We start from the raw sequence: 27,244 nt of genomic DNA on the forward strand, positions 1-27,244 counted from the left end.
TTGTGTGCAAACTATTGGAAAAGATTGTAAGAGACATAATTTAAGAGAAATTGGAGACGGGAATTGAAATAGTCATTATTGCTTTCAGAGGAGCAGCTCTTGTCTCAGAAGCCGTGTTGTATTTTGTGAGGGTATGACAAAGCACATTGATAAAGGTAGAGACGCTGATATGGGAAAATGGATTTTAATAAAACATTTGATAGGTTTCACCGAAGTCACCGACAGCAAAAGTCATCTAGCAGGATCCTTGCCTCGCCCTGCCTCTGCCTGGAGCTTTGCCTTGCCTTGCCTCGCCTTGCCTGTGTCTGAGTCTCGCCCTGTTTGCAACTGTACGTCCGTGTCCGCGTCTTCGATAGGCAGGTCCGGCCATTTTGCCGCTACTTAGCGTTGGGAACTGTCTCATCGTGTCCGCATTCTGTGTGATGACTCCCGGCCCTACGTCCTGTACCCAAGGAGGGGTCCCGGCTCGGTGTTCCATGTTCCTATCCTCCCTCGACTCAGGATCAGTGTTCTGCGTTCCTGTCTCTCCCTCGACCAAGGTTCTGGCGTTCCAAGTATCAAGTCCTGGCTCTGGCGTTCCAAGGATCAAGTCCTGGCTCTGTCGTTCCAAGGATCAAGTCCTGACTCTGGCGTTCCAAGGATCAAGTCCTGGCTCTGGCGTTTCAAGTATCAAGTCCTGGCTCTGGCGTTCCAAGTATCAAGTCCTGACTCTGGCGTTCCAAGGATCAAGTCCTGGCTCTGGCGTTTCAAGTATCAAGTCCTGGCTCTGGCGTTCCAAGGATCAAGTCCTGGCTCTGGCGTTCCAAGGATCAAGTCCCGGCTCTGGCGTTTCAAGTATCAAGTCCTGACTCTGTCGTTCCAAGGATCAAGTCCTGGCTCTGGTGTTCCAAGGATCAAGTCCTGGCTCTGTCGTTCCAAGGATCAAGTCCTGGCTCTGGTGTTCCAAGGATCAAGTCCTGGCTCTGTCGTTCCAAGGATCAAGTCCTGGCTCTGGCGTTCCAAGGATCAAGTCCTGGCTCTGGCGTTCCAAGTATCAAGTCCCGGATCTGGCGCTCCAAGGATCAAGTCCTGGCTCTGACGCACCAAGAATCAAGTCCTGGCTCTTACCCCCGAGCTCCTAGTCCTAACCCCAGACGCTGAGTCCCAGCCTAGTCCCAGGCCTGAGTCCTCGGCCATAGCGCCTATTCCCGCTTCCTCTTTGCTCTCCTTGATTTCTCTCAGTTCTATCCTTGCGTCACGGCTCTCCTTGTAAATAGTAATAAACTCTATTTAGTTAACCTTACGAAACGTGTTTGTGTCCTGCATTTGGGTCCTCCTCCAGCAGCCTTGCCCCTCCACGTTTTGACATGATTGTTAGCGGTCTCGTGGAACAGAGGGATGTTAGCGTCCACATCCACAGATTCTGCAATGTTTCTTCACGCTTTGACAGGCAGTTTAAGAAGACGAATTGGGTGTCAGCTGCATTAGGTAGGGGATTGAGTTCAGGAGCCACGAGGTCATGTGGCAACATCCTTGTAAATCTCCTCTGCACCCTTTCTATAGTTTCCACATCCTTCCTGCAGTGAGGTGACCAGAACTGAGCAGAATACTCCAAGTAGGGTCTGAGCAGGGTCCTTTATAGCTGTAATATTATCTCTTGGCTCTTGAACCCAATCCCACAGTTGATGAAGGCCAATGCACGGTATGCATTCTTAACCACACATCCAACTTGCATAGAAGCTTTGAGTGTCCAATGCACTCGTCCCCAAGATCCCTCTGATCCTCCACGCTGCCAAAAGTGTTACTATTAATCCTATATTCTGCCATCATATTTGACCTGCGAAAGTCAACCACCTCACACTTATCTTCGTTGAACTCCATCTGCCATCTCTCAGCCCAGTTTTGCATCCTATTGATGTCCTGATGTAACCTCTGACAGCCCTCCACACTATCCACAACACCTCCAACCTTTGTGTCATCAGCAAACTTACTAACCCATACCTCCCCTTCCTCATCCAGGTCTTTCATAAAAATCATGAAGAGAAGGGATCCCAGAACAGATCCCTGAGGTACACTACTGGTCACCAACCTCCATTCAGAATATGACCCGTCTACAACCACACTTTGCAAGCCAAATCTCGATCCACAAAGCAATGTCCCCTTGGATCCCATGCCTCCTCACTTTCTCTATAAGTCTTGCATGGGGTTCCTTATCAAACGATTTTCTAAAATCCATATACACTACAGCTATGGCTCTACCTTCATCGGTGTGTTTATTCACATCCTCAAAACATACAATCAGGCTCGTAAGGCACGACCTGCCTTTGACAAAGCCATTGTGACTATTCATTATCATATTCTACCCCCTGAAACGGTCATAAATCCTGCCTCACAGGATATTCTCCATCAACTTACCAACCACTGAAGTAAGACTCACTGGTCTATAATTTCCTGTGCTATCTTAGCTCCCTTTTTTGGAATAAGGAAACAACATCTGCAAACCTGCAATCCTCTGGAACCTCTCCCATCCCCATTGATGATGCAGAGATCATTGCCAGAGGCGCAACAATCTCCTCCCTCGCTTCCCACAGTAACCTGGGGTGTATCTTGTCTGGTTCCAGTGACTTAATTAACTTGATGCTTTTGAAAAGCTCCAGCACATCCTCTTTCTTAACGTCTATATGCTCAAGCTTTTCAGTCCGCTGTAAGTCATCCCTCCAGTCGCCAAGGTCCTTTTCCGTAGTGAGTACTGAAACAGGTTTGTGTGGTGTCACAGTTTTTCAGGACGGTGCCTGGGGTTTGTGGTGTTTCAGTGTGTCAGGACCCTCCCAGGGTGTGTGTGGTCTCACAGTATATCAGGATCCTTCCAGGGGTGTCTGAAGTCTCATAGTGCGTTAGATCCCTTCCAGGGATCCGTGGGGTCTCTCGGTGTGTCAGGACACTACCAGGGGTCTCACTGTCTCTCAGGAAACTTCGGTGTGTGTGTGGTCTCACAGTTTATCAGGACATGGCGGGGTGTGGGATCTCACAGTGTGGAACAGTGTCAAATATTACAAGTAGAAGGCAGAGATTGAAGCAGAGGGCAAAGGGGATCTGAGGAAGAGATTTTTCACTCAGAAAATAGTTGAAATCCGGATCACACTGCCTGATGTGGTGGTGGAGGCAGGTCCCTTCACAACATTAACGAAGTGGATGAGCATTGAAACTGCCAAGATACAGTCGGCTATGAACCAAGTGCTGATAAATGGGACCAGTGTAGACAGTGAGTGGATGGTCACAACAGGGATGGCCGGCCAAAGGCCCGTTTCCGTGCTGTGTGATCCGCCACTCCGGACATGCTAAATTAACGATGGTGGCACCGCAAGGCGTTGATTTCAAAACTCCACACCCCTCCCCAACCGGCATCCCTTTGTCTCCACTGCGAATATCTGTTTCCGTTAAGATAACATATAAATTGGTCACTTCTACTAAACAACTGGCAATTGATGAAGTTCCTGTGTCTTCTTCCATTAATGTTGCTTCCTTACAACAAAACTAACCCTCTCACTGTGTCAGAATCAGTGACTAAATCCGGCCCCAAACACTGTGCTTTCATCCCTGCACATTGTAACTTGAACCATCTCACTGAGGGTCTGATGGAGACACAACTCCTGCCCTCTGCACATGCGATCACATTTCCCCTGCTTCTGACATTGCAAATGCCCTCAGAATGGTTTTCTGATTCACTCTGAAGGTGATGGTACTTTCAGCCCGTCGTCAGACCTGACAAACCATGTCTTCCCACAGCTGGTCCCACCTGTTGGTGTGTCCTCTTTCCTCCACCTCCAGGGAAGCTGCATCTCCACACAAACTCCTCACTTGAGACGACAGTCTGTACCCGTGACACAGGAAATCACATCTCTGTCAATCTCCTGATACTGTGCATGACCTGCTCACCTCCGGGTATCCTCCCTCAACAAGCTTCCTCCTCAGTCACCGTCTGTGAGATTATATATATAAAAAAAGCAATTAAAACCATCTATCAGGCAGCTCCTGTACCCCTCCACCCCAGACGATGGCTCGCTGGTTAAAACTCTCTTTCCTCAGCCCCAGATATGCCAGCAGATCCGAATCCACTGTAGGGACATTTACATCTCACAAGAGGCTGTACAAACCCGTGACTTTCTCTGATGCAAGGTCACTGACACCCCTCCCCCTTTCCCATTCTGCACTCGCAGCCCATGACGGTGACAGCTGTTCCCAGACTCTGGGGCTTTGTAACAAACACAATGTCAACATCACGATTAGACAATAATTAATTTGAAGAGAGTATTGTTGCTTCCTTAAAGGATACCCGAGCGTCCAATACAACGGAGCAGATCCTCCCCCGTTTACAACTGTATTTGACCCGGGTCACGGAACCGGAGATCCCTACAGACCTCCTACAGTATCGGAGGCCGGAGGGACAACGGAGAGGTAAATCACAAACACGACAAAGTCTGCAGATGCTGGAAGTCCAGAGCAACACAAACAAAATGCTGGCGGAACTCAGCAGGCCGGGCAGAATCTATCTTAAAGAGTCAACAGTTGACGTTTCCCGTTGAGATCCTTCTTCAGGACTGAGAAGGAAGGGGAAACGTATCGGAATAAAAACGGGGCGGGTGAGGAAGGGGTAACTATGGTTCACATTGTCAAGGTGTTAAGTTTACCAGGAGACAGACACAAATCGAGACAAACACCACGCTGCCCACTCCACCAAAAACACGGCACGGCCGGACACATAACAGGGGACATTACATCTCACAGCACTGGATTCAGTGATGAAACCCGTGATTAAAGTTGTTGGCCCACTGAAATCATCAGAAACGTCAATTAAAGTGTTTTTATATGTGAGCCTCTCCCACAGGTGACGTCAGACCCCCCACGCGCCTGACGTCACACATGGGCTCCACACACCTGGAACTGCCCTCGCGTGAGCAGTGTCTTACGTCACCCACGAGCTGGAGAGGTCGAGCTTTATCGGTTTAATGGCTGGGCTACTAACCACGTGACCATCCCCTCCCCCAGCGCTATCAACGGAGGATTCGGGAGCTGCGCTATTCCTATTGGTGCGAAGCGATGTCAATCATTGGTTAAAACATGTCTCGGAGGCGGACAAGCGGAGTGGGCGTTACCACCGCTTCGTTCGTCTCCCGCTCAAGCGCCGACCGCCTCATCAGAGCTGAGAAAACCTCAAAGTAAATGGCCGCTTTCTGATTTATTTCCATTTCCCTCCGAGGGAAGTTGGGGCGTTTGTGAAGCGTCTCTTGCGGCCGAAGACTGATGTGTCGCTGAGAGGTAGGAGGAGACCGTTCGGCCCGTCGTTTTGATGCCGGTACCCCGTGGTGAGGTTTGGGGAGGGGTATTTTATTGAAAGAATGAAAATGGTGTGAGACGGGGTCGGACAGGATGTTTGTCCCGGTGGGGACAGGAGGGGCTCATCTGTGGAAATGTCTGAGCCCACGGTGGTGTCGAGCAGAGGGATTCATCACATTGGGGGGCAAACACCGGCAGACTGTTGCCCTGCAAGCGGGGCCAATGGTCCGGCAAAGTGACAATTATTTGAGATTTGTTGAGATTGTACCTGGAATATGGTGTAAAATCCCGCTCCCCATACTAACACGGTATAGACCAATCCCTCTGGACTGAGAGTGGACGGGAAATAGTCAGAGAAAAGAGGTGAGGGGTGGGGATGGGGCAAGAGCTGGGGAGTAAGATGTGGATCCAGGTGAGGGGGGAGGTGGGAAGGTGGAAATAGTGACAGGGGTGGGAGGTGAGTGTTTGAGGCAACACGGGGCTGCAGAAGATGTAAATTAATTCCATAGAGCAGGGGTGTCAAACTCATTTTAGGTCCCGGGCCGGATTGAGCCAAATGCAGCTTCATGCGGGCCGGATCAGTCGGACGCGTGCGAACGCAGCTTTCGTTGCCTCCGTTTTTTCAGCCTGCTCTCATGTGTCTCAGTCTCTGCTATAACTACAAAGTGTTTCACTTTACAAATTCCGTTTCTTATGAAGAAGACTGCCGAATAAACACTAAAAACCCTGAAAACCTGGTACCTGAATAAACTCAGCATTAGCCATATCATACGCCATAGGCGCTTCGATTACTGGGGCCAGCTTTAATAGTAATTAGATATTATCTCGCGGGCCAAAGATAATTCCACCGCGGGCCTTGAGTTTGACATATATGCCATAGAGGACTTCCAAAGAGGTTAGAGAGTATTTGTTATCGAGAGTGCAATGAAGATTCACCAGACTGATCCCTGGAGTGGTGGGGTCTGTAAATCCCCACCACAGAGGGCGGTGAAGACTCAGTGATCGTCCTCACATAAAACAGAGGCCGGCAGATGTGTGGAGACCGAAGGGATCGAGGAAATGAGGATCGTGCAGAAACATGTGGCTGAGATGGGAGAGCAGCCATCATCTTGTTGATGGTTAGAGGGGCTGAATGGCCACAGATAGAAAAGAGCAGACAGATCGAATAGACCTGCGGGGTAATCTCAATACACAGAGGCAGTGAGTACCTGGATTAAGCTGATCAATGTTTGCATCGTTGGTTATCTACCTCGGGTTCAGTATCCTCACCGTGTTTGGAAATTCCCATTCACTGTCGTCTGTCTGTGAGCAGCTGGAAGTTAAAGAAACACTCAAGATGCTGGAGACGTGAAATCACATCAGAAATTGTTTGAAGCCATTCCGACACAGGGTGTTGGAGCTGAAACACTAACTTTGTTCCCCACAACAGATATTCTTTGTCTGTTAAGTGTTACTTGAATTTGCAGTTTTTTAGAACATTTCGTTGGAATGATTTAAGTCTCCTAGGAAATGGATTTGTGTCGGACGTACAATGTAATTCACTCTCTTACAGCACAGAAACAGGTTTTTTGGCCCATCTAGCCTGTGCCATTTTCTGCCTGGATCCATCCACGTGCACCCAGACTCTAGATGTCAATACATCCCTCATCCGTGTACCCAGACAAACTTCTCTTCAATGCTGCAATTGAACCTGCATCCACGTTTGCATCACCATCTGAGAGAAGTAAACATCACAACGAACAGGGTTGTCGGAACAGATCGGTTCAGAACACTCCTGTGTACCGACTTCCAGAGAGAATACGCTCACTCTGCCACCAACCTCTGCCTCCTGTGGCCAAGTCATTTCGGTATCCACAAAGCCAAGTTCCCCTGGATCTATGCTTCCTACCACCCTGACCCGGCCTAATTTCGGGAACGTTGTTAAAATTCTCACTAAATTCCATTTGGCGCTTCTTCGTGAATTTTAATAAATACTCCCGAATACCTTAAGTGTAGTGAACAGTGAAAAGATAAGGGCAGAATACATAAAATTGAAAAAGACCGAAAAAATGAAGTTCCATTGTGTGTGTGTCTGTGTGTGTATTATCCTGTGAAAGTGTGCATTTTTGTGAGGGAGAAATGAACAGAAAAATAGGTGGAAGATAGAAAAATAGATGGACAGAAGCGCAGATAGAGAGAGAGAGATAGATGTCCCCATCGCAGGTAAATTGTTTTGCTGTAACAGAATCAAAGAGATCGGCGTGGGCAGGAACGCCGGCATGGACATCGTAGACCTCACTACACACATCAATGCTGTGAAACTCCATGGACAAAGTGGAGCGAACTGCCCGCTTGCATGAGCGGAATATGTTGATTGCAGAGAGTCAATGTATGGTAGGGCAGGACAAGAGGAACTCTGTCGCTATTGCTCCATTGTCTTCATAAATGCTACCCGACCGGCTGAGTTCCTTCAGTACTTTGTGTGTGTTGCTTTGGGTTTACAGCATCTGCTGAAATCCACCTGTTTAACATACTGAGATGAACATTTTTTTCAGGTATGTCGCATCCGGAATCCAGCATCAGGCTGGATTCGAACTCAGGACCTCTCGCCTCGAAGTCCGGCGCTGATGCCAATGCGCCAGCAGCCGTAGTGGCAGCAGAAATGAACATATTTTTTGAAAATTTCAGATGGATGGAGACGCACGGAGAAGTGAATCCATAAAACCATCAGATATACGAGCAGAAGTAAGCTATTCGTCCCAACGGGTCTGCTCCGCCAATGAATCATGGGCTGATCTAATTATTCCAGACATCTGAACACCCCTGCTTTCACCCCATACCCGTTGATGACCTGCCTAATCAAGAACCTATCTATCTCGGTCTTAAATACACAAAATAACTTGTCCTCCACGGATGCTCGTAGCAACAAATTACACAGATTTACCACCCTCTGACTACAGTGATTTCCCCACATCTGAGTTCTAAATGGACGTCCTTCAAGTCCGAAGTCGTGCCATCTTGTCCTAGAATCCCCTACCATGGGAAATTAACTTTGCCATATCTAATCTGTTCTGGCCTTTTAACATTCAATATGCGATCTCCCTCATTCTCCTGAACTCCATGGAATACAGCCCAAGAGATGTCAGACGATCCTCATACGGTAAACCTTTCATTCCTGGAATCATTCTCTGAATCTTGTCTAAACCCTCTCCAATATCAGTATATCATTTCTAAAATAAGGATACCAAAACTGCACACAATACTCTGCCAATTTCCCACTATTTTTTCCTCTATTATTTCCCTCGATCGTTCAATTGCCCTCTATTTTCCTAAGCTCCATGTACCTATCTAAGAGTCTCTTAAAAGAACCTATTGTATCCGCCTCTACCACCGTCGCTGGCAGTGCATTCCACACACATTATTCAATAAACGTAGCCCTGACATCTCCTCCGTACCTACTCCCAAGCAGATTAAACTTTTGCCCCTTCGTGTTATCCGTTTCAATCTTTGGGAAAAGCCTCTGCATATCCACACAACCATTGCTTCTCCTCCTCTTATAAACCTGCATGAATTTTCCGCATGATTTTCTTCAGGATGAATAAGACAATAAACACACTATGGTTTCGAAATTCTCCAGGGCTCCGAACTGAGGTGGTTAAACTCCTTCTTCCCTGCTCTTTTCAACTTTTTGAGTCATTTTCACTCATTTCAAAGGACTGTGCCACAGACAGCTGAGTTGCTGCATTGCACCTCTAAAGTCTGACAGCAGACTAGCGAGTGAATCTTCCATAGAGCAGACTCAGAAACCAGAGAGTTGCCCGCCTGAGTCAGGGCTTTGGGGCTCCAGAAAGGGATGGGGTCTAGAGTTTACGAGGAGGAGGAAGAGGAATCAGACCAGTAGAATGCGGCTACAAATGAATGATCAGCAACATTTGGAAACTGTTTGATCGAAAAAAAAGTGGTTAATTTCTGCAAAATACTGGTAGAAATCAACAGATCAGGCAGCAAATGAGAGGAACAAATAGACAACGTTTAGTCCGAGCCGGTTCAGCATGCCTAGACTGTGCACTCCTCTGCTTAGTTGCCACCTGAACTGCAGTTTTGTGTGTATGTGTCTACATTTCTAGCAACAGCATAACCTCTTGTGTTTAATATCTGCATTTGTAAGAAGGTTCTACTTTGGCATTAGAAACGCGGAACGTTTGCTGATATTAAGAGCATTGTTTCTTAGAAGCTGCTTCCTGCGTTAAAAGAGCTGCTGAGTTTTCTACACAAAAACAAAACTGAGGTCTGGATATGGAACCGATGCTTGCAGAGACTTTTAATGGCACCGTGATTACCCTGAAAGCTCTGCGGAACAATTCTCACTGTCGCTGATGCACCGATCGAATGCGCAGGCGTCAGGGTTACGGATGTCCCGAATATCGCGCATGCGCGCAGTACACAAAAGGCCTTGGAAGGATCGAGGAAAAGGTAAGTGTTTCGCCGGGTTGGCATTTGCACTACCGACTGAGGGGCTATTTCTGTGAACTCAGCACATCGTGACCCACAATCACGGGATTGTCCTGCTCTCTTCCCTCTCTCACAGCCCCGTGTTCTGTAAACGAGCCCCTGGGGGGCTTCCGGCTGATGAGGGAATGGATCTGTCAGACAGAACTGAGCTCCAGCTATCTAAATGCGAGCACTGGGAACTCGGAGAAAGGGAACAAAATCGTTTCCATCAGCTGTTGAGAAAATCACCTTTGTTCTACCTCCAATCACAAACAAGAGAAAATCTGCAGATGCTGGAAATGCAAGAAGCGCACACAAAATGCTGGAGGAACTCAGCATTAGTACTAATTTCCATAGATGCTGCCTGGCCTGCTGAGTTCCTCCAGCATTTTGTGTGTGTTGCTTGTTCTACCTCCACTTGTTCTGGACTTTTCTGCCAGTAAGGACATGTTTTGATCCATTCTCTCTGGGTACATAATGATATCAAACACCTTGTTCCTGGGCATCAAGTAGCTTTCACATCACAGATGTGCCAGACTCTAGTGAGACAGACTACTGCCCTTCCCTTATCATATTCATTGGCATTACCATCAGGAGTTAACCACCGTCAGTCATTGGGGGGGAGTTCAGGGGAAATATTTATGTACCATATTGAAAGTGGTGTTACCTGTGTGTAGAAAATTTGCTGGAGAATTTGCAGGTAGGAATAAGCAGAGTGATATTGGGAAATCTGACTCTTTAAAGTGTAATTTAGCAAGCAAATCACATATGGACAATGTGCAAAAGCTCTGGTGAGAAAATCCTTCATTACCCGTTATAAGCCTGTTACATAGGTTGTGTGAGAGTGCAGATGAACTGGACTGAACCAAAAGGAGATCAAAGTTCCTATAAACAGTGATTTGCTAGCTGTTAAAATGAATTCCTCTCTATATAAAATTCACTGTGCACAGGTTGTCACTGGGTAAAATATGGACAGTACATGATTTATGTGCACACTGGTCATTACAAATTAGAGGGGACATTGGTGGGGCGGTGGGGAGACCTCCAGTGTCCCTGATGCCCTCACCTACAAGATGTGCATCCAGCTGCAGCTTGTAACCCTGCACTTTAAGGAGTTGGAACTTCAAATGGATGAATTCCAGATCATCCAGGAGTTGGAGGGGGTGATAGATATGACATGAAGAGAGGTGAGTTACACCCAAGGTGTAGCACACAGGAAAGTAAGTGAGAGTCAGGAAGGGAATAGAGGTGAAATAGCCATTGCAGAGTACTCTTGCGGAAATCAAACACAACAGCAGGTGGACCACTTCAGAAACGGTTGGGCTGTACTACCTGGCAGAGGAAAGTCAAAGGGCTGATAGGGGATTCGTTAGTTAGGTGAACAGTACAAAAGGGGACTAATATCCTAGTGGTAAGGCTTGCTAGGCTAGTGTGTGTAGGGGGGGGTGTGATGGGGTTAAAATAAGTTGTAGGGGGAATGGGAACCAAATGACAGAACAGATAGTGGAGAGGGTGATTTGAATTGAATTCCCTTTATTACATACATCTTTCATATAGATGAGGAGTAGAAATCTTTATGTTACGTCTGTCTAAATGTGCAATGTGTAATTTATGGTAATTTATAATAAATAGCTTGTACTTAGAACTGTCAATGTAACATCGAAATCAATTAATCAGTCTGATGGCCTGGTAGAAGATGAAGTCAAGGAGCCTGTTGGTCCTTTTGCTGTGTTACCATTTCCTGGATGGTAACAGCAGGAACAATTTGAGGTTGTAGTTAGGTGACTCCCCAATATCCTTTAGTCCCCTTTTATACACCAGTCTCTGTAAATATCCTGAATAGTGGGAAGTCCACATCTACAGATGGGCTGTGCTATCCGCACCAATCTCTGCATGTTCCTGCGATTAAGGGATTTACAGTTCCCATACCAGGCATTGATGCAGTCAGTCAGGATACTCTCAATTGTGTCCCTGCAGAATGTTCTGAGGATTTGGGGCTGCATCCCAAAATTCTTCGACCGTCTCAGGTGAAAGAATTGCTGTTGTGCTTTTTTTCACATCACAGCGGTATTTACAGACCATGTGATACTTTTGGTAATGTTTCTGCCAAGGAACTTAAAGCTGTTCACCCTCTCAACCCCAGATCCATTGATATCTTGATATCAATATGGGTTAGCCTGTCTCCAATCCTCCTGGCATCCACAATCAGCTCCTTTGTCTTTCTGACAATAAGGGAGATGTTATTTTCTTGACACCAGTCAGATGTTGTTCAGACTTCAGCCAGAGTCAGCAATCAAGTGGCTGAGCATGGTGCGATGAATGTGCTGAGCTGTGTATATCACAATGCAAGAAGCATCATAGGAAAGCCAGATGTGCTTAGGACAGGGAATTATGATATTGTAGCCATTACTGGGACTTGCTTACACCCAACAGTCTGAGAGATTTAGAGGAACAAACTTGTAGAGAGATGACAGACCATGCCAAGAAACAAAGGTTGATTTAGTAAGTGATTTTAACTTTACATATATTGACTGGGACTCCCATACTGTAAAAGGACTAGATGGAGTAGAGTTTGTCAAATGTGTCCTTAATCAGTACGTAGAATTCCCGATGTAGAAGTGTGCAATAAACCGTTAAGAAGTGATCCAGGGTGACCGAAATTAGTGATCATAATCCATGAAATTCAAAGTAAAGGTGGAAAAAGAGAGGTCTGGACCACGGGTTGAGATTCTGAATTGGGAAAAGGTCAATTTTGATTGTATCAGAAGGGATTTGACAAGTGTGGTTTGGGACAGAATGTTTTCTGGCAAAGGAGTACTTGGTAAGTGGGAGGCCTTCAGAAGTGAAATTTTGAGGGTGTAGAGTTTGTATGTGACTGCCAAAATAGAAGTTGAAAGGTAACTGGTGCAGGGAACCTTGGTTCTCAAGAGATATTGAGGCCCTGGATATTCTGGTCCTCTAAAAGCCACAGACTTTTGGGTGCTACCAAGACTCATTAATGACAACCATATCATAATCCCATGCCCTGAGCTCATCTGGCTTTTTTTTTATTAGTCATCTTCTATTGGTTTCTAAAAACTTCCAAATAGATTTTCTTCTATATTTTGCCCTCTCTTTAGCTTTTATGTTGGCTTTGGCTTCTCAGTTTAGCTACGGTTTTGTCCTCCTACCTGTCTAATGCTTCCATTTCATTGGGATGTATGGATCACTCAGCTCCCGAATTGCTCCCAGAAACTCCAGTCTTTGCGGCTCTGTTGTCACTCCTACCTTTCCCTTCCAAACAAGTTTGGCCAGCTTCTCTGACAATACACAATAGACAATAGGTGCAGAAGTAGACATTTCGGCCCTTCGAGCCTGCACCGCCATTTTGAGATCATGGCTGATCAATTCCTATCAATACCAGGTTCCTGCCTTGTCCCCATATCCCTTGATACCCCTATCCATAAGATACCTATCTAGCTCCTTCTTGAAAGCATCCATAGAATTGGCTTCCACTACCTTCCGAGGCAGTGCATTCCAGACCCCCACAACTCTCTGGGAGAAGTTTTTCCTTTACTCTGTCCTAAATGACCTACCCCTTATTCTCAAACCGTGCCCTCTGGTACTGGACTCTCCCAGCATCTGGAACATATTTCCTGCCTCTATCTTGTCCAATCCCTTAATAATCTTATATGTTTCGATCAGATCCCCTCTCAATCTCCTTAATTCCAGCATGTACAAGCCCAGTCTCTCTAACCTCTCTGTGTAAGACAGTCCAGACATCCCAGTAATTAACCTCGTGAATCTACGCTGCACTTCCTCTACAGCCAGGATGTCCTTCCTTAACCCTGGAGACCAAAACTGTACACAATACTCCAGGTGTGGACTCACCAGGGCTCTGTACAAATGCAAGAGGATTTCCTTGCTCTTGTACTCAATTCCCTTTGTAATAAAGGCCAACATTCCATTAGCCTTCTTCACTGCCTGCTGCACTTGCTCATTCACCTTCAGTGACTGATGAAGAAGGACTCCGAGATCTCTTTGTATTACTTCCTTACCCAACTCTATACCATTCAGATAATAATCTGCCTTCCTGTTCTTACTCCCAAAGTGGATAACCTCACACTTATTCACATTAAACACCATCTGCCAAGTATCTGCCCACTCACCCAGCCTATCCAAGTCACCCTGAATTCTCCTAACATCCTCATCACATGTCACACTGCCACCCAGCTCAGTATCATCAGCAAATTTGCTGATCTTATTCTCTATGCCTTCATCCAAATTGTTAACGTAAATGGTAAACAGCTGAGGTCCCAATACCGAGCCCTGTGGCACCCCACTAGTCACCACCTGCCATTCCGAGAAACACCCATTCACCGCTACCCTTTGCTTTCTATCTGCCAACCAGTTTTCTATCCATGTCAATGCCTTCCCCCCGATGCCCTGAGCTTTGATTTTACCCACTAATCTTCTATGTGGGACCTTATCAAATGCCTTCTGCAAATCGAGGTACACTACATCCACTGGATCTCCCCCGTGTAACTTCCTGGTTACATCCTCGAAAAACTCCAACAGATTAGTCAAGCATGATTTACCCTTAGTAAATCCATGCTGGCTCGGCCCAATTCTATCACTGCTATCTAGATATGCCACTATTTCATCCTTAATATTGGACTCTAGCATCTTTCCCACCACCGATGTCAGGCTGACAGGTCGATAGTTCTCTGTTTTCTCCCTCCCTCCTTTCTTAAAAAGTGGGATAACATTAGCCATTCTCCAATCTTCAGGAACTGATCCTGAATCTAAGGAACATTGGAAAATGATTACCAATGCATCCGCAATTTCCAGGGCCACCTCCTTTAGTACCCTAGGGTGCAGACCATCTGGACCTGGGGATTTGTCAGCCTTCAGTCCCATCAGTCTTCTCATCACCGTTTCCTTCCGAATGTCAATCTGTTTCATTTCCTCTGTTACCCTATGTCCTTGGCCCATCCATACATCTGGGAGATTGCTTGTGTCTTCCTTAGTGAAAACAGATCTAAAGTACTCATTAAATTCTTGTGCCATTTCTCTGTTTCCCATAACAATTTCACCCAATTCATTCTTCAAGGGCCCAACATTGTTCTTAACTATCTTCTTTCTCTTCACATACTTAAAAAAGCTTTTGCTATCTTCCTTTATATTCCTGGCTAGCTTGCGTTCGTACCTCATTTTTTCTCCCCGTATTGTCTTTTTAGTTAAGTTCTTTTGTTCCTTAAAAACTTCCCAATCATCTGTCCTCCCACTCACCTTAGCTCCGTCATATTTCCTTTTTTTTAATGCTATGCAGTCTCTGACTTCCTTTGTCAACCACTGAGGCCCCTTTCCCCCCTTTGAATCCTTCCTTCTCTGGGGGATGAACTGATTTTTCACCTTGTGCATTATTCCCAAGAATACCTGCCATTGCTGTTCCACTGTCTCTTCTGCTAGGCTATCCGTCCAGTCAACTTTGGCCAGCTCCTCCCTCATGGCTCCATCGTTTCCCCTGTTCATCTGCAACACTGACACCTCCGAGCTGCCCTTATCGTTCTCAAATTACAGATAAAAGCTTATCATATTGTGATCACTACCTCCTAATGGCTCCTTTACTGTGTTTACTCCTTTGCTTATCAAATCTTGTTCATTACATAACACTAAATCCAGAATAGTATTGTCCTTGGTCAGCTCTCGTACAAGTTGTTCCAAGAATGCATCCAGTAGGCACTCTACAAACTCCCTATCCTGAGGTCCAGCACCAACCTGATTCTCCCAGTTCACCTGCATGTTGAAATCCTCCATAACTACTGCAACGTTACCTTTGCCACATGCCAATGTTAACTCCCTATTCAACTTGCACCCAATATGCATGCTACTGTTTGGTGGCCTGTAGACAACACCCGTTTGGGTCCTTTTGCCCTTACTGTTCCTCAGTTCTATCAACACAGACTCTACTTCTCCTGACCCTATGTCCCCCCTTGAAAAGGACTGAATCACATTCCTCACCAACAGGGCCACCCCACCCCCTCTACCCACATTTCTGTCCCTACGATAGCATAGAAACATGGAGAAGTTTAGTATGGAAACAGGCTATTTGTCCCATCTAGTCAATGCTGAAAAAACATTTAAGCTGTCTAATGCAACTACCTGCACTGGGACCAACACCCTCCATAACCCTACCATCTAGGCTTCCCTCCAAACTTCTTTTAAATGGTGAAACCGAGCTCATATTCACCTCTTGTGCTGACATCTCATTCCACAGTCTCACAACCATTTCAGTAAAGAGTTTTTCCACATGTTTCTGTTAAATTTTCACCTTTCCCACTTACCCATGATCCTCTGGTTGTCATCGCACCCAACCTCAGTGGAAAAAGCTGCTTGCATTTACCCTAACTATACCCTCGTAATTTTGTATACTTCCAACAAATCCTCAAAACAATGTATACTTTCCTTATAATTAGATTATATTCAGATCCTTTTTTTTTAAATGTATAAGATGATGAAGGGCATTGATGATGTGGATATCCAGAGTTTTATTCCCAAGGCTGAAATGGCTAATGCGAGGGACCATAGTTTTAAGGTGTTTTGAAATAGATTCCGAGGGGATGTCAGAGGTAAGCTTTTTACACAGAGAGTGGTGGGTGTGTGGAATGCACTGAGTACCGGCTATTTGTGTGAGAGTGTTTCAGTGACTGTGGGGCCAGGAATCCATGCAACTCAGTGGGAACAGGGAATGGAGACAGTCAAACTGAACCAGGTCACAGATTGTAAATGGCAGAAATGCCCCGTTCTTATAGAGGAAGGAAGAGGATCAGGGAATTTGAGGGTCATTCCAGATACCAGCTCTGTGCCCAGTTAGAAGATGATTTCTGTCTCCAGCTTGGGTTGAACTTCATTGTAACAGTTTAATGCCAGATGACACCTTGATAACCCAAGTGTTCTCACTACAATGATGCCCTTCACCCATTGATGGATTTGTAAATTTTTTTACAGGTTAAAAATGACAAGGAACTTGTCTACGGGAATCTCGAACACAACACACCAGTTTTGTTGTCTCTGTACAGATATTTAAGAAGTGGAGCAAGGGATTCACTCGATCATCTTTCCTGCTCAGACTGTGGGGAGGGATTTGCTCAATCATCTGACTGACTGTCATGCCCATCATCTTACACGGGGGGAACTCATTCATCAGCTCAGACTGTGGGAATGGAGTCACTTGGTCATCACAACTGAAGGTGCATCAGCAAGTTCACACTCGGACAAGTCCATTCACCTGTTCTGTGTGTGAGAAGGGATTCAGACAGTTTTCCCACCTGTGGACGCACCAGTCAGTTCACACTGGGCAGAGGCTGGTCATCTGCTGAAGTTATAGGGAAGAATTCACTTGGTCATCTGACCTAATGGCTCACCAGCGAATTCACACCAGGGAGCGGCCATTCACCTGCTCAGACTGTGGGAAGGGATTCACTAAAGCATCTAAACTTAAGGTACATCAGCGAGTTCACACTGGAGAGAGGCCGTTTACCTGCTCAGACTGTGGGAAGGGATTCACTTGCTCATCTCAACTGAAGGTACATCAGAGAGTTCACACTGGAGAGAGGCCGTTCACCTGCTCAGACTGTGGGAAGAAATTCAGTTGCTCATCTCAACTGAAGGTGCATCAACGAGTCCACACTGGGGAGAGACCATTCACCTGCTCAGACTGCGGGAAGGGATTCACTCTGTCATCTAAACTGAAGGTACATCAGAGACTTCACACTGGAGAGAGGCCGTTCACCTGCTCAAACTGTGGGATGGGATTCACTTGCTCAACTAATATGAAGGTACACCAGTCTGTTCACACGAGAGAGAGACCGTTTACCTGCTCAGATTGTGGGAAGGGATTCACTCAGTCATCTAAACTGAAGATACATCAGAGAGTTCACACTGGAGAGAGGCCATTCACCTGCTCAGACTGTGGGAAGGGATTCGCTCGGTCATCTCAAGTGAAGGTACATCAGAGAGTTCACACTGGAGAAAGGCCATTCACTTGCTCAGAGTGTGGGAAGGGATTCACTCAGTCATCCACCTTAATTGCTCACCAGCGAGTTCACAACAGGGAGTGGCTGTTCACCTGCTCGGACTGTGGGAAGGGATTCACTTCATCATCTCAACTGAAGGTACATCAGCGAGTTCACACTGGGGAGAGGCCATTCACCTGCTCAGAGTGTGGGAAAGGATTCAGTCAGTCATCCAACCTACAAGCACACAAGTCAGTTCACACAGGGGAGAGGCCATTCACCTGCTCAGTGTGTGGGAAGGGATTCACTCGGTCATATAAACTGAAGGTACATCAGCGAGTTCACACTGGAGAGAGGCCGTTCACCTGCTCTGACTGTGGGAAGGGATTCATTCAGTCATCCACCCTAATAGAACACCAACGAGTTCACACTGGGGAGAGACCATTCACCTGCACGGACTGTGGGAAGGGATTCACTTCGTCATCTCAACTGAAGGAACATCATCGAGTTCACACTGGGGAGAAGCCATTCACCTGCTCAGAGTGTGGGAAAGGATTCACTCAGTCATCCCACCTGCAAGCGCACCGGTCAGTTCACACTGGGGAGAGACCGTACACCTGCTTAGACTGTGGGAAGGGATTCGCTTCGTCATCTCAACTACAGAGACACCAGCGAGTTCACACTGGGTAGAGTCCTTTCTCCTGCTGTGAATGTGGAAAGGGATTCACTCAGTCATGTAATCATATGTAACTCTCACTTCGCCTAGCAGCTTAATATAGGGGGTGTTCGCCCCCACCCCCAGCATGGCCAGACTTAAGAAATCTTGTTTGGGTGGATGCTGCGTGATGTGTCCCCTGTTACAGATCAGTACCCCGAAATAACAAACAATACACAATATGTTATTAAAGGACTGGGCTCTATAATTCTTACTTTCACTATAGGGTTAGTAAAGAAAAAATAAGGGCCCATTTTCTCCATTTGTGTTTTCTCATCTGTCCCGGCAAGTGACTGTGAAAATCTCTATTCCAGACTCAATGAAAGAACATTTCTCTCATTGGATAGCACCGCACTCCAAAACCCTGTTATCTCTGCTACAGAGAAACCATTACCTCAGCAGTGAAACATTACAGAGAGGCCATTACATTAGCAGTGAAACATTGCAGCATGTTACACTTGTGACACACTACCGGGTTCACACTGGGTAGAAAGTTTCAATAAGCTGCATGCTGGATATTTGTCCATCACCGTTGCTGAATGCAATTTCGAGAGTGACTGTCAGTGCTGAACTCTGCAATTATTGCTGCTGCTCACCACACCCAGTTCTGCACCCTGGTCACTGGGCATGGTAGGAGTTCCTTCTGCTGCATATTCACCTTTAATGGGACTGGATCTGTGACAAATAAATCAGTTCTATTTTAAACTCTCTGGTATTTAGTGAATTTATAACACACCTAGTGTACAGTAGAGAGTTAACTCATGCCGGCTGGACCCTGCCAGTGATACTGTTTGCAACAGTCCTTTTAAATCCTCCCCTGTTGTTCATCTCTCACTCTCCATTCACTCCATTCTCATCTCCCTCACTCTCCACTCACTCTGTGGGTGAAGAGGTTTCCCTTGAATTTTCTGCAGACTGAAGAAGTCGAGCTGACTGCAGTTCTGTCTGAGATGTTCTTCGCCCCTCAGATCTCTGGGCTGAGGAAGAATGGCATTGGTTGTTAACCTCCCTATTCAGGGCTCATTTCCACATTATGGGTCATTTTCTCTGCTTCTAAAGGGTTGTTAGAAAACACCACTGTCCTCTAAACACTGAAAGCAGAATGGGAAACCATTAGTTTGATGTTCAACGGAGCAGGGTCAGAAACCAGAGGCGGGTCCACACAGGGCATTGTTTGAGGTTCTGAACGATGGTCGGGGTAAGAACGTATGATGAGGAGAAGGGAATCAGCAACAGGGTGTGGCAACGAATGACAGATTAGTAACATTTGGAAGATGACAGAGAAGATAATTCAGTTATCTGACTGATGACACAAACAATGCCTGTTGTGAGCTGTTGCACTGGCCGAGGTACGTGTGCGTGTTGGGAATGGTTTTGTCTATTGAGGGAGTTGTTCCTGCTTGTTTATCCTGTAATATTATATACGGATGGTTATTATAGATTGTCCTATCTGATATTATGTATTGATTATCATATAATTTGTAAGATTTTGACTCTAAAGGTGGATCAGGCTTGAACTTACGGTGCCTCGATGAAGTGATGGAGGGCATTCATGCGTTTGTATTTTAAAGCAAGGTTTTGGTGAATCATATTTGCCACTGATTGTACCTTTGTAATTAATCAGATTGAATTAAACTGCTGTAGGGTCCTGAAATGTGTTGGATTGTGTCTGATTTCTCTTGGCATTTTCTACACAGACAGACAGACAGACATACTTTATTGATCCGAGGGAAATCGGGTTTCGTTACAGTCACACCAACCAAGAATAGTGTAGAAATTGGTGCCTTATTGTTTGTATTTCATGTACTTTCGATTTTTCTTTCCTTTTGTTGACCACATTGATGTGTATTTCTGCAAGGGACCCCTTGTCAAGTGATTTTTGACAGGTCATGACCATTGCATCTGTTATCTCTTCAGCAACCTCTCTCAGGTGTTACGAATCCCTCGGTTTCGTTTGCTGTGGACTGTCACTTTAAGAAAGTTCCTGAGTGAGGCGGGACTAACAGTGACGTCAGCCGGCAGCTTTCTCAGCTCAGAGAGAGAGAAAGAGAGCGAGATAGAGATTTAGAGAGAGCGATATATATGGATAGATATGAGACGCACGCACACACACACACACACACACACACACACACACACACACACACACACACACACACACACACACAGTCGGAACGAGGGAGACAGAACAGCCACTCTCGTAGTCTAAGACTTTTATTTAAGAACTGCCAGGGCAAGGTTTGCTCCAGAATGTGTGTCTGTCACTTCGTATAATCCAAAGGAGTAGATTTAGGAATGTAATGTGGGACCACTTGAAGTCAACCCTTACCTGGATATGTTATGTGGTACTCACTTGAAGACGGCATTCGTCTGATATATCGAACTGGATTTTGAATCGATTCAACGGACAAGATCTTGGACGACGGTTTGCGTTTACCTGTGGAATTCGACATAATTGCCTTCTCTCTACAATTACCCTGGACTACAAGTATCTTTCTCTGATCATTTATTCCTCCGATTACTGAAGTTTCCTACGTTACCGTCTCCAGACTCTAAGCCTTGATCCCCCAGGCTCGATAGTTTAGGAGTTATATTTACCCATATTTATACGCATAACACTGTTAACTTTTGCTTAATTTGTTTAACTTACAATATTATAAGTAGTTACTAATAAAGATAATGGTTTTAACATCAAAACCGGACTCCGGTGTGATCTGTATTGCTGCTGGTTTGGTTCTAAAACGTTACATATGACTCTGGGATATGCTCCATCTAGTTCAGGTGACTTATCCACTTAAAGAACCTGAGTTTGCCTCGCACGTTTTCCTTTGTAATAACAATGACATTCACTCCTGCTCCCTGACTCTCACGGATCTCTGGCACACTGATGTGTCTTCCACAGAGAAGACAGATGCAAAGTACCTATCAAGTTCATCTACCATCTCTTCCCCATTTCTACCTCATGAGCATCATTTTCCAGAGGTCCGAAATAAACTATCGCCTCCCTTTCACATTTTTATAATGGTGCATATAATTGTCTAGTTTGCTCTGATATTTCACCTTTCCCCTTCATATAGATTTTTGCAGTTGCCTGTTGTTGGATTTTCAAAGCTACCCAATTATCTAACTTCCTACTCACTATTGCTACCTGAAGTCCATAACTTCCTTTGTCAGCCACGGTAGCCTAGCCCCGCCATTTGTGAACTACTACTGTGGGACATTATGACCTATTCTGTACATTATGAACTATTCCCAGAAACGTCAGCCACTTCTGCTTTGACGTCATCCCCACCAGTATCCTTCTCAAATCCACCTGGGGAATCACCTCTCCCATGCCTCTGTATTTCCCTTCATTCCATTGTGATACTATGCATGTGACCTATGCTTCTCCCTCACAGATTGCAGTAGGAATTCAATCATTATGGTCACTGCCTTCTGATGGTTCCTTTACATTAACCTCCCTAATAAGAACTGAGTTATTGCACAACACCAAATCTAAGATAGCAGTTCCCCGAGTAGGCTCAACAATCAGTTGCTCTAAAAATCCATTTCGTAAGCATTCAATACATTCCCTCTCTTGTGATCTCACACCAATCTGACATTCCCAATTCTCCTGCAGATGGAAGCCACCCACTGCTTTTACAAAGGAGAGAACGTGTTTTGGAAGCTGAAAAGCCTGAAAGTGAACACACCAGGGTGCGGAAAGAGGAAGCTGAAGAGATTGTGAAGGCATTAGAGTCATAGAATACTACAGCACAGAAAAATCTTGTCCATGCTAAAGCATTAATCTGCCGAGTTCCAACAACTTCCAACTGGACCATAGCCCTCCATATACTTCTCATCCATGGACATAGGCAAACTTCTCTTAAAGGTTGAAATCGTCCCTGCCACTTGCTCTGGCAGCTCGTTGCACACTCTCCCCGACTCTGAATGAAGAAGATCCCCCTAAGTTTTCTCTTAAAGTAATGAGTAATGATCTATCACGAATCACTAGATTTTGGAACGGTTCTGGCAAACTGGAAAGTTGCAAACCACACTCCACACTTTAAGAAGTGAGAGAGGGCAGAAGAAAATTATAGGACAGTTAGTCTGACCTCAGTGGTCAGGAATATGTTGGAGTGTATTAAGGGTGTGTGTTTTTGGGTACTGTAATTGGGGACGCATGATGAAGTAGGCCAAAGTCAGCAGGATACCTTTAAAGGAAATTGTATCTGACAAATCACTTGCAATACTTTGAGGAAGCAACAGGCAAGATAGATAAAGCAGAAGCAGTGGATGTATTTTGCTTGGATTTTCGGATGATGAGTTCATGAATCACTTGCTTCTGGCATGGTCCCAGAGGACAGGAAGATTGCAAATGACAATCGACTATTTGAGAAGGGAGGAAGGCAAAGGAAAGCAAATTATAGTCCAGTTAGCCTCACCTCATGCTGGGGAAGTGTTTGAGTCTATTATTAGAGATGAGGTTTTGGGGTACTCGGAGACTAATGATAAAATAAGTCAAAGCCAGCATAGCTTCTGTACAGGGAAATCTTGCCTGACAAATCTGTTAGAGTTCTTCGAGGAAGTCATAAACAGGATGGACAACCGAGAGGCAGTGGATATAATTTACTTGGGTTTTCAGAAGGCATCTGATAAGGTGTCACACATGAGACTGTTTAACAGGATAAAAATCAGTAGATATACTGGCATGGATGGGAGGAATGGCTAACAGCCAAGAGGGAGCGAGTGGGAATTAAAGGAGCCTTTTCTGGTTGGCTAGCAGTGACTAGTGGTCTTCATGGGGCAGTAGTCTGTCCGCTGCTTTTCAAATTATTTGTCAATGATTTGGATAATGGAATTGCTGGCTTTGTGTCAAGGTATGCGGATGATTCAAAGATAGATGGAGGCGCTATTAGTGCTGGGGAAGCAATGCGACTGCAGCAGGACAGACAAATTTGAAGAATGGGCAAAAACTGAGAGAGGGGGAGTAGTGAAGGAAGAAACTTCTTGGGATACAATGACAGACAGACAGACAGACATACTTTATTGATCCTGAGGGAAATTTGGTTTTGTTACAGTCGCACCAACCAAGAATAGTGTAGAAATATAGCAATATAAAATCATAAATATTTAAATAATAATAAGTAAATTATGCCAAGTGGAAATTAGTCCAACACCAGCCTATTGGCTCAGGGTGTCTGACACTCCGAGGGAGGTGTTGTAAAGTTTGATAGGCACAGGTAGGAATGACTTCCTATGACACTCAGTGTTGCATCTCGGTGGAATGAGTCTCTGGCTAAATGTACTCCTGTGCTTAACCAGTACATTATGGAGTGGATGGGAGACATTGTCCAAGATGGCATGCAACTTGGACAGCATCCTCCTTTCAGACTCCACTATCAGAGAGTCCAGTTCCATCCCCACAACATAACTGGCTTTACGAATGAGTTTGTTAATTTTGTTGGTGTCTGCTACCCTCAGCCTGCTGCCCCAGCACACAACAGCAAACAGGATAGCACTGGCCACTACAGACTCGTAGAACATCCTCTGCATTGTCCGGCAGATGTTAAAGGACCTCAGTCTCCTCATGATATAGAGACGGCTCTGACCCTTCTTGTAGACAGCCTCAGTGTTCTTTGACCAGTCCAGTTTATTTTCAATTCATATCCCCAGGTATTTGTAACCCTCCACCATGTCCACACTGACCCCTTGAATGGAAACAAGGGTCACCGGTGCCTTAGCCCTCCTCAGGTCCACCACCAGCTCCTTAGTCTTTTTCACTTTAAGCTGTAGATGATTCTGTTCACACCATGTGACAAAGTTTCCCACCGTAGCCCTGTACTCAGCCTCATCTGCGGTGCTGATGCATCCAACTATGGCAGAGTCATCAGAAAACTTCTGAAAATTTCCTTAACGATTCTCGAAAGATCATTGCTAATGCATTCATATCTCTTCAGCCATCTCTGGTTGGAGTACCACCTGGTCCAGGTGACCTATTTACCTTCAGACCATCTGTTTCCCAAGAACCATCTCCCAGGTAACATAACTTTAAACATTCTGACCACTAACATTTGGGACTTCCATATTCCTGCAAGTGTCTTCGACAGATAAGAGTGATGCACAATACTTATTCAGTTCATCTGCCATCACCTTCCACCCCCACCCCATTACTACCTCTCCAGCATCATTTTTCAGGTTTGATATCCACTTGAGCCTCTCGTTTACACTATTACCTGAAGAAAAAATTGTTATCCCCTTTAATATTGCTGCCTAGCTCATCGATGTATTCCATCTTTTCCTTCTTAATTATTTTAGTTGCATTCTGTTTGTTCTTAAAAGCTTCCCAATCATCTAGCTTCCTAGTAATTTTTGCTCTAAGCCATCTCTTTGGTTTTTATGTTGTCTTTGGTTTCTCTTATCAGCCACAGTTTTGTCACCTTACCTTTAGAATACTACTTCCTCTTTGTGATGTGTATATCCAGTGCCTTCCGAATTGCTTCCAGAAATTCCAGCCACTGCTGCTCTGTTTTCAACCCTGCCTGTGTTCTTTTCAAATCAATTTTGACCAATTTTTCTCTCATGCCTCTCTAATTCTCTGTATTCCACATCTGACTTTAGCTTCTCCTTCTCTAATGTCGGGGAAATTTGATCACATTAAGATCCCTTGCCCCTGAGGGTTCTTTGAACCTGAGTGACCTAATTAATTCCAGTTCATTACAACACCCAATCCAGAATAGCTGATCCCCAAGTGGGTTCAACCATGGGCTGCTCCAAAAAGCATCTCGTAGGCATTCTAGGAGTACTTCCTCTTGAGACCAACACCATCCTAATTTTCCGAATCACCTACATGACAATCCCCCATAACATTGCCCTTTTGACACGCATTTTCTATCTCCCATTCTGATTTGTGGACCACATACTTACTACTGTTTGGAGGTCTCTATACAATTCCCATCAGGGATTTTTTTTTTACATTTGCTGTTTCTTAATTCTACCCACAGATTCTACAACTCCCAACACTATGCCATCTCTTTCTAATGATTTTATTGAATATTTTAACAACAGGGCCACACAACCCCATGGCCAGCTTGTTCCTGGCTTGTTCTTTCAAGAAACATGTAAGTATCTGGGAAACAAGAGGACCTGCAGATGCTAGAAATCTAGAGAACTACACACAAAGTGCTGGAGGGGCTCAGCATGTCAGGCAGCATCTAAGGATGGGAATCAAATTTTTGGGCCAAGACCCTTTATCGGGACTCTTGATACCCACGTATCTGGAATATCAAGAAGCAAAGAAAATAGGAAGTAGTGCAAAATAGGAAAACCTTCGAAAAATTTAGTTCAAGGCTTTAAAAAAACCTGGCAGAGCTCAATAGTTAACAAACACAACAAAGGCAATAAACACTTCCATCAACACTGACATTGAATTATTTTTTACAAAGATATCTTGGTCCCATTTCAATCAGTAGAATTTACAAAGATAAATAAGAACTTTAGAAAACTTTAGAAAAGACTATTTACACCCAAACCCACTTAGATTAACACCAGCTTGGACAGAACGAGGAAGAGATATAACACACATGATAAAAAATCACACAACAGTCAGATAAAACTAAGTATATATTTTCATCAAAAATGAACAGGATTCAGCACTCCATGTGTGTATATGCAATCGTGATAAGCAATACAGACCAGAAAACTTAAATGAAAGACCAACTCAGAAAAATGAATTACCACTATGGAAGAAAGCATTAACCAGTGGAATGAGTATGACCCTCCATGGGAGACATCCCAACAATCTGAGCAGATGAGATGTTGACAAAGAAGCATCGAGCACTCCACTGAGAGTTCGAGACTTCTTCCCACAAACAGAGGGGTTCCTTGCAGAAATACAGGACAAGGTGGTTAACAAAATGAAAAAAAAAATCAAAAATATATGAAATACAAATAAAAAACAAAGCAGTAAGTGCAGAAAATGCCAAGAGAAACCAGACACAATCCAACACATTCCAGGATTCTGCAGTAGTTGAACTCAATCTGATCACTTGTGCAGGTACAATGAAGTTCTAAATATCATTCACCAACATCTTGCTTTAAAATACAAACTCATGAATGACCTCCATCACTTCATCAAGGCACCATAAATTCAAGCCTGATCCAGTTTTAGAGTTAAAATCTAACAAATTATATGATAATCAATACATTATGTCAGATAGGACAATTCATAATAATTATCCGGATATAATATTACAGGATAAATAAGCAGGAACAACTCGCTCAATAGATAAAACCATTCCCAACACACAAATGTTCCTTGACCAGTGAAGCACCTCACCACAGCTATTGTTTGTATTATCAGACAACCAAAAGATTTTCTCTGCCAATCAACTTCCAAATGTTGCTACTGTGTCATTTGTTGCCATGTCCTGCTGAATCCCTTCTCCTGATCATACATTCTTACACCAACCATCATCCAGAGCCCCAAACTCTGCCCTGTGCAGACCCGCCTCTGGCTTCTGACCCTGCTTCGTTTCCCTTTCTGCTTTCAGTCTTTGGAGGACAGTGGTGTTATCTTAAGAAGCAGGGAAAATTGCACATAATGTGGAAATGAGCCCTGAATAAGGAGATTAACTACAAATGGCATTCTTCCTCAGTCCAGAAATTAGAGGGCCAAGGGACATGTCAGACAGAACTGCAGTCAGCTCGACTTCTTCAGTCTGCAGAAAATTCAAGGGAAACCTCTTCACCTACAGAGTGGTGACTGTTT

At 45.0% G+C, this 27,244-nt stretch overlaps 1 pseudogene; it reads left to right on the forward strand.

The window, feature by feature from the left end:
- The first annotated feature begins 9,743 nt into the window (after nt 1-9,743).
- LOC140724410 (uncharacterized) overlaps nt 9,744-27,244 on the forward strand; it is a 45,145-nt pseudogene continuing 27,644 nt past the window's right edge.

This window comes from Hemitrygon akajei, unplaced genomic scaffold, assembly GCF_048418815.1.
Source record: "Hemitrygon akajei unplaced genomic scaffold, sHemAka1.3 Scf000207, whole genome shotgun sequence".
NCBI lineage: Eukaryota > Metazoa > Chordata > Chondrichthyes > Myliobatiformes > Dasyatidae > Hemitrygon > Hemitrygon akajei.